We start from the raw sequence: 15,929 nt of genomic DNA, 5'->3' as shown, positions 1-15,929 counted from the left end.
CCATATCTCAATTATTAATTAAATATCAATTATTTAATTAATTGCAACCTTTTCCTTAGTTAAATAATCTTTATTATTTAATTAATTATATTTCCTAAGTTTAAATAATTTTATTTAAATTATTTAAATTAATTAATTAAATTCCTCCATTTCCCCAAATTATAATTCCATCTAATTTCATTTCATATTTCCCCAAATTCAAATTTCATATCATTTCATCTAATTCCAAATCATCAAATTCACATTTTCCCCAAATCTGAATTTCAGCTAATTTCATGTGCATTTCAGCATTCGAATGACCAAATTCAAATCCAAATTGAAAATTAAATTAAATTCAATTTTAAATTCCTACAACACATGCTAAAATCAGAATTGGTTGATCAAATCAGTTAACTCGGTTAACTCATCAATCACATTTTTCTGACTAATCCATCAATTCAGTCTTCTAATTAATCAATCCAGTCAACTAGCTAGTCTATTTAGTCTACTAGTCAATCAATTTAGTTCACTCTCCAATCAATCTAGTTGACTACTCAATCAAATGAGTTAACAAATCAATCAATTGAGTTCATTGATCAATCTAAATCAGTTATCTCCCAATCAACACTTGAGTTCAAATTCTCACCCCCTGTTTTGAAAATCTATAAATTCAACCTCTTTTCTCATTTCAATCTAGAATCAGAGAATCAAAGAATCACAGTCTTCAAACAATTATCTAATCTATGCAGGAATAACAGTGCAATACCTGAGAGCCACCTACAAGCACAATTCAGAGAAGCACATGGAAGCCACGATGCAGGATGAGGGAGGTTCATTTATTTGAATTTATTGTTATCTTGTGTTAATTTCTATTGGTTTATGTTTGAAATTGCTTTGATAGTTAAGGAATTGGTGATTCGTCCTTATTTCCTATTTCTACATTAATGATTTTTAAGCATGAAACATTTGGTGAACCCGACATGAAGCATGCTAACTTTCGAGATTGTAGGTGTCAAGACGAGGAAAAATAATATCAAAAAGAGCGAAAACTTCTATCTTCTGTGTTTTCCTTCTATCTAAATCTTTAAAAAAAATTATTATTATTTTTTACACATATCACAATTGCCTATGCAGAAATTCACATTTGCCAATACTGTACCACAATTGCTAGCAAAATATCTCACAATTGATCAGTCAATGCACTGCAATTGCAAAATTGTCTCGCAATTGCCTTAAGGGGTTGCAAATTCAAAAATTCTTGTGTCGTTTCTTCATTATTTAATCTTGCACACCTAACCCAGAAATTTCATCAAATTCTAGAAAAATTAATTTCTGCATATAAGATGTATTTAATCCAATGGTAGGAAAGATGACTTTCAGAATTTTTGGAGCAAGGAAGGCAAAACAACATAGGAGACAACAAAGGACATATCAAAGAATCTTAAAGGCAGAAAGGGAGCTCCGTGAGATCAAAAAAAAAGAGGAGATTTCTCAATATCACAGAAACATCCACTGTTTCTGAACCAAGTACAAGTTTTTCGATGAAATTGATGTGATGGCTTGCGTGGTGTGGGACAATGTCATTGCAGAATAACCCTTCTGTCTTTTGTTTAAAAAAAAAAATTAAAAATTAAAAAAATAAATAAATCTACTATGAGCAATTGAGCAGTCATCACAATGCAATTGCTTAAACAGTAATTCGCAATTGATGATACATCAATTTGCACTTGATCTGATATCAATTCGCATTTGTTGTGTAGGTAATTCGTAGTTGTTAGATTAAGTTTTCCTTTTTCTGTTTTGTTTTAGTTCTGGTTTTTACCAGAATATCTTTCTGTCTATAAAAAGACATAACTCTGTAATTGGAATATTAGGCTGGATATCCCACCATGTGCTGACTAACTTTATTTTCTGCAGGGGTAGCTTAGAAACATTTCAATTTGGTGTAAGTAAAATGAACCACAAACAAACTTGTATCTTATTCCACAATTGCAATGAAGGTTAAAATTGAACCCCATGCCTTTTTCTTTTGGAGCAACATCTCCAAATAGATTAGAAAATCATTGCAATGAAAAGTCAAAAAGAGCCCTTGACTTTCGTGTTTTTGAAGGGATAGGTATTATTCTCTCCCCTTCAATGGGTGATCAGAAAACTAGACTCACTTCTTTCATGCTTTTATTTATTTCTTGCAATTAAATCCTTTAGAAGGCCCACCCTCCCGAGTTGCCCTTAGGGCGCCATTAAGGCTGGTGAGAGGGGAATGACGTAAGTGGCCAATGACTAAAGCCAAGTAATCCAAGCCACTATAAATAAATGTGTATATGATGAAAATCATATGCGACGAGTGTTACATGTTGTCACAATGGTGTCATACCTCCCTCAGTGCCTATATGGTACATTAAAATCTATAGAGCGTAACCTCTACATATTGGGAGACCTCCCTCAACGGAGTGTAAAATGTTGTTGATTGTGACCACTCAAACGATACCCTGTCTAAACACCATAGAAATTAGAAGTCTAGATGAGTCAGTAACTAGACACTTGTTTTATCACAATGCAAGGGTGGGGAAGAATTCGCCCCCAAGATACTCACCATATATCTCCCAAGATAACAAGCCAATTGAGGAGCAATCTTCTTTGATCTAATTTCTGGAAAAGGGCAAAAAAATGGGCGCACCTTAGGGTGTGATAGGGATTTTTAAGTTGACGGAGTATCAAGATGTGGGTTGTGATAATACTTGTGACCTTTTGACCTTAGGAGAGTCTTCTTGATGTGATATTGAGTTGCCCAAATACAACGAAAATAAAATGGGGTCTTGAAAAAGACTCCAACATTCATAGGAATTTGAAAAAAGTTCCTTAAACAAGTATTATTTCCATGGTTTTATTCTTTTTGATGTGTCTATTGTGTCCTTTTCTACATTTCACCAAGTTCAAACATCTTAGAAAATACCAAAAACAAAGTGGAATCTCAACCAAAGTTTTGTCAAAAACATCAACAAGATCAAATCCCTCATCAAAGTCAAGTTTCAATATCAACAAGATCAAAACCCTGGAGCAAACAAACTTGTCAACATCAACATCAACATCAAACTTTTACAACATTCTATAAATGAAGAAATCATCTTACATGTTGTGATCTTAGGTTCAAACCAATCAAGCAAACATCATGGATTGGTGTTATGCATTTCGTAGGGAAGGTGAAGAATCCATCTCTTCCATTCCTATTCCATCACCATCCATAGAAACATTAGCTCAACAAATCAATACTTTGCAACAAAAAATGAGAGACATGACTAGTCCTAGCAATCATAGGGGCTGGTTAGAAAATATGATGAGGGAAGTGATAACCATTAGTGAATCATTATCAGGCCAACCTTCTTCTTCTTGTGAGACCATTCAAACATGCCAACCTTCATTCTTCAATAAAATCAATCCTACCTCAGTTCAACCAACATTAGAGTCATGTCAACCTTCTTTCAACCCAACATATCAATCATACCAATCATATCAACCCAACATTCAAAGTACCTCTTTCAACCAAAATCAAACCCCTTTCAACCAAAGTCCAAATCAAAATTCATTCAACCAAAATCAAACCTCTTTCAACCCAAATCATACTCCTTCCAACCAAAATCAAATCCCATTCAACCAAAATCCAAATCAATCATATCTATCCACCATTTCATCATCCCTTAAAGTCACACAAGACCAACCCATTCCATCTCTATCCAATAACACAATCTCCCAAGGGGTATCCATAGCACAAATCCAATCTAATCCAAGTCATGATTCAGAGAGTCTCATTCAAGATCATTTCTCATCAAGTCAAAATGTTGAAACCTTTCAAGAATCTCCCATGAATATCCAAACTCCTTCCCTATATCAGGAGGACAATCCAAAATCAGAAGAAATCAGTCATGAAATAAATCAAGATCAAGAACAAATCTTTTCATCCTACCCAGTTTTTGACGAAGACTCCACCTATCAAGAATCTTATGATGTTCCCCTCATTCTTTACTATTCCACTCATAATAACACCCTTGTTTCTCAAGTGCAAGATGTTCTTTCAAGTACCATCCAACATCCACCTTCTAAACAAGATCCCATTATCATTACTCCTAGTCTCTCTCATGATTCCCATACACAAGTTGTTCATGAACCCCTTATCAATAAAATCAACAATCTAGATCATACTACATAGGACAACTTGTCAACAATTGTATGTGCACCATCATCAAATGCCAATGTCATGACAGAAACAAGCATAACACCAACTAATGAAATCAACACCCAAATTGTTTCATCATACTCTTCAAGTGCATCAATAAAAACATGCATACCACCCGCTTATATCACAACTTTGAAACCAAAATCTATTTTCATTGTACACCCACACTTGAAATATTGGGGGCAAGAAGGTCTACCACAGCTGAATTGGTTTAAAAATAAGGGGGATGTAGCAGAAAATGTACATGAAAGACTCCTAGTTGACTATCCTATTGAAAAAGACGGGTTAATCTAACTCTTCAAACAAAGACCAATGAATTATCTACACAAAGTTCATACCAACTCAATAACAACATGCACCTAAAAAGATATTACATCTAAGGGTGGGTTCATTTCAATTTTCAGTACTGCATTTGCATATTTCTTTATTGCATTGCATATCTCCATTTCAGAGTGCATCATAGTTGCTTGCATATCACCATTGCACAACATATAGTTGCATATCATTATTTCTTTCCCATATAGTTGCATCAATAAAAACGTGATGATTGTCTGAGTTATTCACCTGTATGCACTAAAAGGAACGAAGGTTGTCTCATTTCCTAGATACTTGTTCATGAAGTCTTTAGGAGGCCTTTAGTCATTCATCTTCAACGTCACATTGTGATTAAGCTGTATCCTTGGTTGGGTAGAAGTTTCACTATCAAGTCTTGTTACCCAAAATATATCAATTGCTATATCTCACACATTAATCAAAATCTCTAAGTCATTACAGATACCTGGTTGATTATGTGGCTAGTGAAAAATTCAATATTCTACTTCAGCGCCGATGTAATTGTCAAATAAAAGAAAAAAAGTGTTATGTCAATCTCAAGGCAAAACAAAAAAAAAAAAATATATTATTGAAATATCACGCATACAAGTGCGACAAAAAAAAAGCTTGACTATGGGAACATGCAAGTAACTCCATCAGGGCTATGGACGCATGCTGGCAATGGAGAAATGTTTGAGAGATTATAGTGCATAACCTCGTCAGAGCCCTAAAAGCTTGCTGGCAATGAGGCCCTATCCAGGTTGCTTTTGAATTCAGAATAACTCACGTAGCTAGCCACATAGGATTCCAAGGGTCTTTGATGGTTATAAAAGTTAGAATGAACTCAATTGCACACACATGGGCAAAAGAAGATCAAATTTCTAGAATTGATGGAGAAGTTTTCCGTGCCTCCATTCATAAATCTTGGTTACATAGTGTGTTAGGTTGGATGGTCTAAGTCATTTGAGAATGGATTGAACTCCTATCTCTGAAATGTTTCACACCTTTAATCCTATTACTACATTTCAGAATGAAAGACACACACACTCATCCTTGTTTGAATAGGAACCGCAATTTTGTCATTCATCCTGCATTAGCATAACTCATATCCAAAATTCATTGTATCCACCACATTATGCATCATCGTGTTATCATCATAGGTCTGCATACTTGGGTGCATAACTGAAAAAAATCTAAAAAATCATAAAAAGTCCTGAAAAAATCAATCAAAAATAGTTAGATAAAGACCTGAAAAAATCAACCAAAAACATTCACAAAATGTCATGAAAAAATCAATCAAAAATCACAAAATGTCATAAATCAATCAAAAACATTCAGATAAAGTCTTAAAAAAATCAATCAAAAACATTCACAAAATGTCATGAAAAAATCAAAACATTCACAAAATGTCATGAAAAATTCAAAAAATCACAAAATGTCATGAAAAAATAAAAAAATAAAAAAATCACAAAATGTCATAAAAAATAAAAAATCACAAAATGGTGTGAAAAAATTTATAAAAAAAAAAATCAAAGCAAGAAAGCATGGGCCATCCATCAAATCAAATCAATAACAGACAAACTCTCAAAGTCTACAATCAAACTGATCACATGTCTTGTTAATCAATCTATCGATCAAACTCTATCAAACATCAACATGTCTTATACAAGGAAGGGTATACTCGAAACCAGACAGATCGGTCTTATACGGGGTACTCACTCTTTGAAACCAAACGTTCCTATCAATGATCATACAAATCAAAACAACGACATCAATCAGTATGACTGTTGGATTTTGTCCAAGTTAGTCTTATCTTTATCAATTAATGGCAGGTCATGTTTCATCAATACCAAAAACATTTGAAAACCATAAAAATACCAAAACATTTGAAACCAGAAAACATCAAAATCACAACAAAAATATTCAAATACGATCCTAAAAAAAAAAGCACAAAAACATTGAGAAAATACCAAAAACCCCTAAACATCGAAAAGTTCTTCAAAAATAAACTAAAAAACCATCAAAAACTTGCAATAAACATGTCTCGCAAGAATCAAATATCCTAGCAGCTATCCAGCAAACACTTTGCACGAAGTTAAACAAAGGATACAACTATCTTGTCAAAACATCCGCAATCAAGTTGATCAATTGTCTAATCTATCGAATCACAATCAAATTATCAACATGATCAACATCTTGTCTTAAACAGAATTGGTACACTCGAAACCAGACAGGTCAGTCTTAAACGGGGTCCAAAACTTCTGAAACCAGACATTATCAAAATCACATCAAGCAATCACACGAAGACAAAAATCAATATGGTTGCTTCATTTTGTTCTAGTTGGTTTTATCTTTTATCAAATTGGCGAAGATCATTGCTTTTAGCTACTCAAGGATGTCCAAAAGTGACTAGAGAAGTCGTGATGGGCATGATCCTTTTCTTTGTTTGTTGTTTGTGGTTTGAACCAATGAAGTTCTGGGGCAATTGCTCTAGTCGGTGTCTGTGATATGAGCATTCAACCTGTGAATGCCACACATACCTCGACCCCTAGCATAATTCCCAGAATGGAGGGTTCATTCCTTGTCTGCTACATGTTTGTTCTTTGCAATGAGATATCTATGCATCTTGGTTCCTTATACCCTGGTGTACAAAGCTTCATTGTTACATAATAAGGCTCGATGATGAAAATGTATTGCACTATGAATATAGACAAGAAGACTATTCATCATCATCATATCATTTCATTTTTTTTATCTCATCATGTTGATTGTATCAATCAAGATCACTCTCTCATCAAGCATCTTTTCTTTGATCAACTTGATGATTATTTCTATCATTCTTTCATCTAACATGATCTCTTTCATCACTTAATTCCAATCATCTCATCTATGATTCTACCTGTTTATGGTAAAAATGGAAACAACAATATTGAAAGACTGAATAGATTCAACCACAAAACCCTAGCCTAACAACAACAAATATCCACCATAACATATGAAGATTACCTAAGACAATGAAAATCAAATGAAATCACAAAGATTATACCATCACATGTTCAATAGGGTTTGAATCTCCATTCTTCCCATCTCCATTGATCTTGCTTGATATATTTGCTCTCAGATTTTATGTGTGCACAAGAGCTCAACAAAGAACGGAAATGTGGTTGATAGCTTGATTGCATATGAAAGTTCGAATGCTGGAATGCTTAGGAGTTGAATAGGGTTGATAATGAAGGAAGCATCTCCTTATATAAAAGACACTATAAGAAATGGAGGGATAAGATTGAGAGGTGTAAAAGATAAATGGTCGGCTAGGATTAGAGGGTAGGTAAAAGAAATAAGAAAATAATGAGAGGGTAGGTAGTGTAGGAATTAAGAGATGAATGACATGTGTCATGGGTAGAAAAGGATAATGAATTAATTAAATAAATAAATATTTATTTAATTAATAGAGGAAGTGGGATCAATTAAATAAATAAAAGTACTTATTTAATTTTGTAGACACCTAAAATTGTCATGTCTAATTAAATAAATGTCTTTATTTATTTAATTATCTAAGCCTAATTCTTCTATTAATTAAATAAATCTTTATTTATTTAATTAATTCATTTATACTCTTCTAGCCTTATTTCTCATTTAAATAAATACATTTATTTATTTAAATTATTTTTTTCCTAAATTAAATAAATATCTTATTTATTTAATTGATCCCACTTCTTCTATTAATTAAATAAATCTTTATTTATTTAATTAATTCATTAACCTTTTCTACCTATGACACATGTCATTCATCTCTTAATTCATACACTACCTACCCTTTCATTATTTTCTTATTTCCTCTACCTACCCTCTAATCATAGCCAACCATTTATCTTTTACACCTCTCAATCTTATCCCTCCATTTCTTATAGTGTCTTCTATATAAGGAGATGCTTCATTCATTATCAAACCCTGACTACCTCACGATGCATTCAGCCCCGACTACGCTTTTGAACTTGCATATGCAATCAAGCCTACTTGCAACCACATTTTTTTTCTTTGTTGAGCTCTTGTGCACATAAAATCTGAGAGAAAACATATCAAGCAAGATCAATGGAGATAGGAAGAATGGAGATCCAAACCCTATTGGACATGTGATGGTATAATCTTTGTGATTTCATTTGATTTGTATTGTCTTATGTAATCTTCATATGTTATGGTGGATCTTTGTTGTTGTTAGGCTAGGGTTTTGTGGTTGAATTCATTTAGTCTTTCATCATTGTTGTTATCCATTTTCACCGTATACATTTTGGCATGCCTGGTGGGACCCTTGTCCCTTTTGCATTTAACATCTTTTGTTGCAGATTTTGTTTTGAAGTTGCAGATCTGACATTTCCAGCAACATTTGGATATTTTCGCGTTTGAGCACTTTCGGATCGCGTTTTTGATTTTCTATCGCGTCTGTGACATTTGGAACCGCGTCTGCGTCTTCGACAATATTTTAATTTTTTGCAGATTTTGGGAAACGCATTTGTTTTCTGTAGTTGCGTCTGTGAAGTCTTTAGGTATGTCTGCGTTAGGGAACCGCGTTTATGTCAGATCTAGGCGCGTCTGTGTGTTCTTGTGGTGTCTGTGTTTGTGACAACTGCGTTTGTGTTCGGTTGTTGCATTTTTGGTTTCTTTGATTCAGTTTTGGTCGTTTAAGTTTCAGATCGGGTTTATTTTGAGCTAACATCTTCAGATCTAGCTGACGAAATTGGTGCAGCTTGTCTTGGAAAGCAAAATCGTTTTGTTGAAGGCCCCTATTTCACAAAGTCTTTTCGGTTTAAAATTTACCTAACTTTTGTGCTTTCAGGAAGGGGTGATTATTTGAAACAATCCAAACTACTAATAGATATTTGTTGCAGGACCTTGGCAAGGGTTTTTGATCTTTATTGTGTGCCTTGTTTTCATAGAGTAGCAAACACTTCAATTGGTGCACTAAAATTGAACCATTGTCTTTTGTGTCTTGAGCAATAGGCTCTTTTTGTTTAATCTTTAGAGGGTCTGTCTCACCGTGTGGTCATTAGGACTACTAGTGAGGAGAGAATGACCCAAGTGGTAGCAAAAGAAAAGCCATCTTCTTCCAAACCACTATAAATAATTGTATTCAAGGTGAAAACTATGGATAACGTGTGTTGATTAGTTCATACCGACACTATGTCTCCCCATAAACCCATTTGATCAAATTTATTTGATCAGTTGTAGGGCATAACCCCTATCGGATGGGAGCCTTCTGTATTTACAGAGCTGAAAGTGCCGCATGTATGGCCACACGAGCGGATGCCCTTACTAGCACCTTTTTGTTTTAGAAGCCAAAATCCTTCTAGTTGTTGGGGCAGGATGTCGGACCTCTGGTAGTGGCCCACACACATACGGTTCTTAGTAGAGATACAAAGTTCGCCACGAGGAGTTTTCGTGGGGACTGTTGCTTGGCTGCCTCGAGAAGTGAGTGCGGAGGGTGGAGCTAGTGGGGTCAAGCATCTAAGTATCCACTCTGAATAGCGTAGCCTCGGGGGAAACTCCATGTGGGATCAACAACTATTGTCTTGGCCAGCCATAAGAATTGTGCTTGACTTATTTTGAACTATCAAACATTCAAGACCAACCATTAAAACATTGTGTCTTTTGTGTCTTCAAGTGTATGCAAAACAATTTTACATCAAACAACACACTTTTCTTTGAGTCATTTTGAGTCTAAACACTTGCAAACATTGAGTCCTCATCAACATTGTGTCCTCTTGTCACGAAAAATAGTCAAACATTCAGATTTGGTCACAACAAAACAACTTCATAGATTGGAAAAATTGCACAAAGTTTGCAGAAACGCGTCTGTATCTAATAGACCCGCATCTATGTCATATAATCGCATCTGTGAAGGGCAGAAATGCGTTTGTGTCTTTTGAGCAACATTGCAACATCTCATAAACGCGTTTGTGTCTGACATAACCATGTCTGTTTCATTTAAGTGTGTCTGTGTCTGACAAAATAGCGTCTGTGTCATTTAAACGTGTCTGTGTCTGACAGAATAGTGTTTGTGTCCTTTAAGCGCGTCTGTGAAGTATACAAGCACGTCTGTGTTCAGGATTGAAAACTTTCATAAATCAGAAAACAATAGCAATCAGTTTCAGAATTCTTGAGCTTCCTAAGCTATCTCTTCAGGTTTTCATCTAGTATTTAACCTATTTTTGGGTCTCACAAAGTCCATCATTGCTTTACACCTTACATTACATTCACATTTGTCTAAACTTGAGGCAAAAGGTCACTTGCTTATCCTCATCTTACTTTCTCAACACACTACATACAACAACATTTTGCTAAGTGGTCCCTCATCAAGGTCTATCACCTTTGGGTCTCATTTGGTCTTACTTAGAGTCAAGGTCAGCTTACCTCATCAAGAGAAACTATCATTTCTTTGGAAGTCACACCTACTCTACTACATACACACTTTGTCTTACACTTTGGACATTGCAAGTAAACCTCAGATTCATTTACATTCCATCCAACTCTTGGTCTTCTATACTCTTTCCATTTTCATCTGGTCTCACACATCTTGGTCAAGACCTAGTTCATGGTTGAAACCTGTTCCCAAAAGTCTAGGAGAGAAACTAAAGAGGGTCAAGAGTCCGCAAACATGAGTTCCTATGAGTTTGACAATGATGTCTTTTTCAATTCTGATCATACTACATTACTTGACATGGATGCCTATAGAAACATTCCAAATGTTGAGCACATGGACACTACAAACAACAATGATACACAGAATGACAATATAGACAACATTTCAATACATTCAGCAGAAGTGGAAGACACCATTATGAATCCCCATTTCAATCGATTGGTTGAGGAAATAATGAGGAGAGATAGACAATACTTTCTACAAGTGATGGCACAAAGTGGAGCCAAGATCCCTCATGATTTTGACATGTCTCAAATAATGGAAAATCGACCTTTGCAACAACCTCACCTCAACATGGATCAAAGGAGGCCTAATACTGGAGGCACTAGAGGACCACATATGGTGCCTGAATCACCATTATCTTTGTTTCAAAAACCAGAGGTCCCACATACACATGGTCAAGCATATGATACTCACCTTCACAGACCATTATGGAAGTCTTATGCAGAAAAATATGCTCAATCACATACTAATGCTAAGGATCAACCACCAAAGCAATTGGATATTCAAAGGCATGCTCAAAATTTGGACACAAGGAAACCCCGTGTCAAATTTGGGGGCAACACACTAGAACAAACTCATGACATGCCTATAGAGTATGGTATACATGGACAAAACAAATATGTCGTTCCTCAACATGACTCTATACCAAGTGGTCCATATACGCAGCATCATTATAGACCTCCTCCATATGAACATGTGTATGATCAATATCATCCATATATGCAACATGATCCTCCTCCACTCGGTGGTTTAGGTATGGGGTATGGTCCAAGAAGTTGGTCTCCACCGAAGAACAATTTGGAGCAACAAATCAGGGACTTACAAAAGAAAATGGAGGACATAAATACATCAAAGCCAACCTACACAATGAGAGACATATGTCCTTATCCATTTGACAAGAGCATTCCAATGCCTCCATTTCCTACACACTTTGTGACACCTAAGTTTGATAAGTATAGAGGAAAAGGGGATCCTAAGGCACATATAAGACAGTTTTTCACAGCTTGCATTGAGGTAGCAGCAGAAGAGACATATTTGATGAGATTATTCCCACAAAGCTTAGGTGATCAAGCTATGCAATGGTTCTCTCAACTCTCACCTGGAATTAAGTAATGGGGTGACTTAGAAGAGGCTTTTATCCAACATTTCTCATACAACATAGAGATAGATATATCAGTCACTACTTTGTGCAACACCAAACAAAAGGATGGAGAATCTTTTTCATCATTTTTACAAAGATGGAGAAATCTAGCCAGTAGATGCTCTTGTGAAATTCCACAAAAACAAATGGTAGAGATGTTCACCCAAAATGTTAACAAAGACATTGGTTATGATCTAAGGAAAGCTTGTTTGTCCACCTTCAAGGATGTCATTGAAAAAGGATTAGCAACAGAGAAGGTCCTAATTGAACAAGGAGTCATTAAGATATTCAAGGAAAACAAAGATGACTTTAAAGGAAAAGACAAGCCAAGATTTTGGAATAAAAACAAGAACACAGTCAATGATGGTGTTGTGGATGCCAATACAGTGTGACCTAAAATCATTTTTTCTGGATCAAGCTCTACAAACAATCAAGTGAATACTCAAACAACTTCAAAGTCATGAAGGAAGTACACTCCATTGGGAGAACCACTTGAGTCAGTTCTCAAGAAGCTAGTGGCAAACAAAGTAATCACTATTCCAGATTTTCCTCCATATGAGCCAAAGGTTAAACCAAATTGGTGGAATGATGATGAATATTGTGAATTTCATAAGAGCAAGGGTCATAAAATAGGAAATTGTCATCGACTGAAGAACATCATACAAGATCTCATTGATAGAGGTGACATTGAAATTGAAGGACACTCATCCAACCAAGAACATGAAATGTTTAAGGAACCATTCCCAAAGCATGACAAGGGAAAGTCTAAAGCCACAGATGACCAAACCAACTATACCAAAGCATCTTATAACTATGATTCAACTATCAATCACATTTCAATGGACAATTATGTCTCTACCATTATCACCAAGGACAAAACACCTGAGAATTCTACCCAAAGACCTAAGATTGTCCAAAAGGCGTTGGATCTTCTTCCGAACCTACCTCTAAATGTAATGTTACAACTCGTCGAGGTAAATTCACTTTGCAAGGTGCTCCAGCTAAAAATACTGCTTCCTCATCGACCAAGCCCGAGTATGACCTTGTAGAACAGTTAGGGAAGACACCCATGCTCATATCCATCCTTGAGCTCTTACACATATCCCCCGCACATAAAGCTATTCTTGACAAAATCTTGAGAGACACTGTTGTCCCTACTGATCTAAACGTGGACCAGTTTCAAGCCATGGTGGGATACCTTTCCATTCCACATTCTCTTACATTCACTGAAGCTGACGATGCCTCCATAAGTCAGCCACATAATGCACCTTTACACATTGAAGCCTTCATACACAAACATCAAATAAAACGAGTCCTGATAGATGGAGGAGCGGGTCTAAACATTTGTACATTGAGCACTATTAAACAATTGGGATATTTTGATAAAGCTGTGAATTCTACAAACAAAATTACCATCAAAGCATATGATGATGAAGAGCATTCATCCAAGGGCACAGTCACCTTACCTCTTAGAGTTGGGCCAGTTACAAAGGATGTGGTTTGTCAAGTCCTAGACCTAGATCTCACATACAATATATTACTAGGGCGTCCTTGGATTCATGAAATGAGGGCAGTCCCATCTACATATCACCAATGCATTAAGTTTCCTCACAATGGAGTTGAAATAACAGTTAATGGAGATCCTAATCCATTCATATACTGCAATAACTTGAGACTGAAAACTGATACGATCATTCCCAGTAATCGCGAAGCTATTCCTTCTTCTATATACATTGATCCTGAGTCATTAAAACCTTCGACATCAAAACAAGGTGAGCTTAAAGGAAAATTCCAAGACAAGGGCATGGGTGAATACACTTTGAATCAAACCATGTACTTACAACAAGTCATGAGTTCACCAAAAGAATATGGAAGACCACATCCTAATAAGTAGGTATCTATCATTATACTCAAATGGGATGCTTCTATCTTTCAAAGATGGGGTGAACTGGAAGAGGAAGACTTATACAAAATGTTTTACAAAGACCCTGAAAATGATACACAAGATCACATCAGCATGCCATGTGAAAAGTATGGCAAAGGGTTCAAGATCCTACAAAAATTTGGGTATGATGGCCAAAGCCCTCTTGGCTTAAGAAAGGAAGGCATCATTGAACCTTTACAACCTGAATTGACATTCAAAAAGGAATCCTCGAAGGGACTTGGTTTCGTGACTTCCAAGGTCCACACTCAAAGGACAGAAGAAGCATTACAAATCAAAGCTGCCAAAATTCAATAAGAGAATCGCTATTCCACAGACTCCAACGAATGGGAATGGGGTTCAGACAAATCCACCAGTGACTACGAGCTCACCGAGACATTCAGAGAGCCAGATGAACCCACAGAAGAAGAGGAATTTTATGAAAAATTCAAAGTTGGTCAAGAAACAACCCCGGAGGATCCCATACAGTCCTTGCTTCTAGGTCCTAGGTTGAAATCACATAGAATGAGAACGCTTGTCCCAGAATGCGCTACTAGTGATGATAATTTGGATTCATTCACGATCGAGATTGACAAGGAGAGTGCCAACGATGACCTTGATAACTACCTCGACATACCTGAATATAATTGCATCTTCACTCTTAGCCCTGCTAACTTTGAAGATATCAAAAGCCTTCCCCTTGTTCACCACCAACTTATTGACTAGGACCATGAAGGACCTGCACAGTTTGACACATTCCAAAATGATGAAGCTTTTATTGACTATCTTGGCATACGAGATGATCTTCCCCCTAGGGACCATAAAGTGGGATACACTATAGAACTCAATAGCGTGGCATATTTTGGTGAGGGTGTCGGGCCTTCCAGTCGCAAAAATATAAAAATAAAAACAAACCAAGGGACTTATGGAGAAAACCACATTGTGGCGCTGTCTAACCCCAAAAAAGTAAAAAGAAAGGATGTATCTAAGGGCAAAAACTTCTCTGAGGCACTCGAAGATGGAAGGCTCGACATTCTCCCAGCATCATATGAGGAAAAGTCATCCATGTTGGTAGAGGAGACTATCAAAACAAACATTGGCACGGAAGAAGTTTCACACAACATATTCCTGGCTCAATCTTTGATAGAGTCACAAAGGTCAAAATTCATAAGTTTCTTCACAGAACGACAAATAAAATTTGCATGGTCATACGCTGATATGCCTAGATTGGATCCAGATTTGGTAATGCATCATTTGACAGTTAAATCGGGGGCAAAAGTAGTGAAACATAAATTAAGAAAGATGCATCCACAAGTGGCATTATTAGTCAAAGCAGAGCTTGAGAAATTATTGGATGTCGGATTCATACGCCCAATTGATTATCTCGAATGGATCTCCAACTTAGTGCCTGTCAGTAAACCAGATCGTAGTATCAGAATATGTACAGAATTCAGAGACATCAACAAAGCTTGTCCTAAGGATGATTTTCCATTACCAAATATTGACTTGATTGTCGATCTCACAGCAGGTCATGTGATGTTATCTTTGATGGATGGATTCTCTAGTTACAATCAAATAAAAATTGCATCCGAGGACCAGCACAAAATAGCATTCACTTGTCCTTGGGGAACTTTCTGCTGGAATG

The sequence above is a fragment of the Cryptomeria japonica genome, chromosome 10 (assembly GCF_030272615.1).
Source record: "Cryptomeria japonica chromosome 10, Sugi_1.0, whole genome shotgun sequence".
Lineage (NCBI taxonomy): Eukaryota > Viridiplantae > Streptophyta > Pinopsida > Cupressales > Cupressaceae > Cryptomeria > Cryptomeria japonica.
This window is presented reverse-complemented; position numbering follows the sequence as displayed.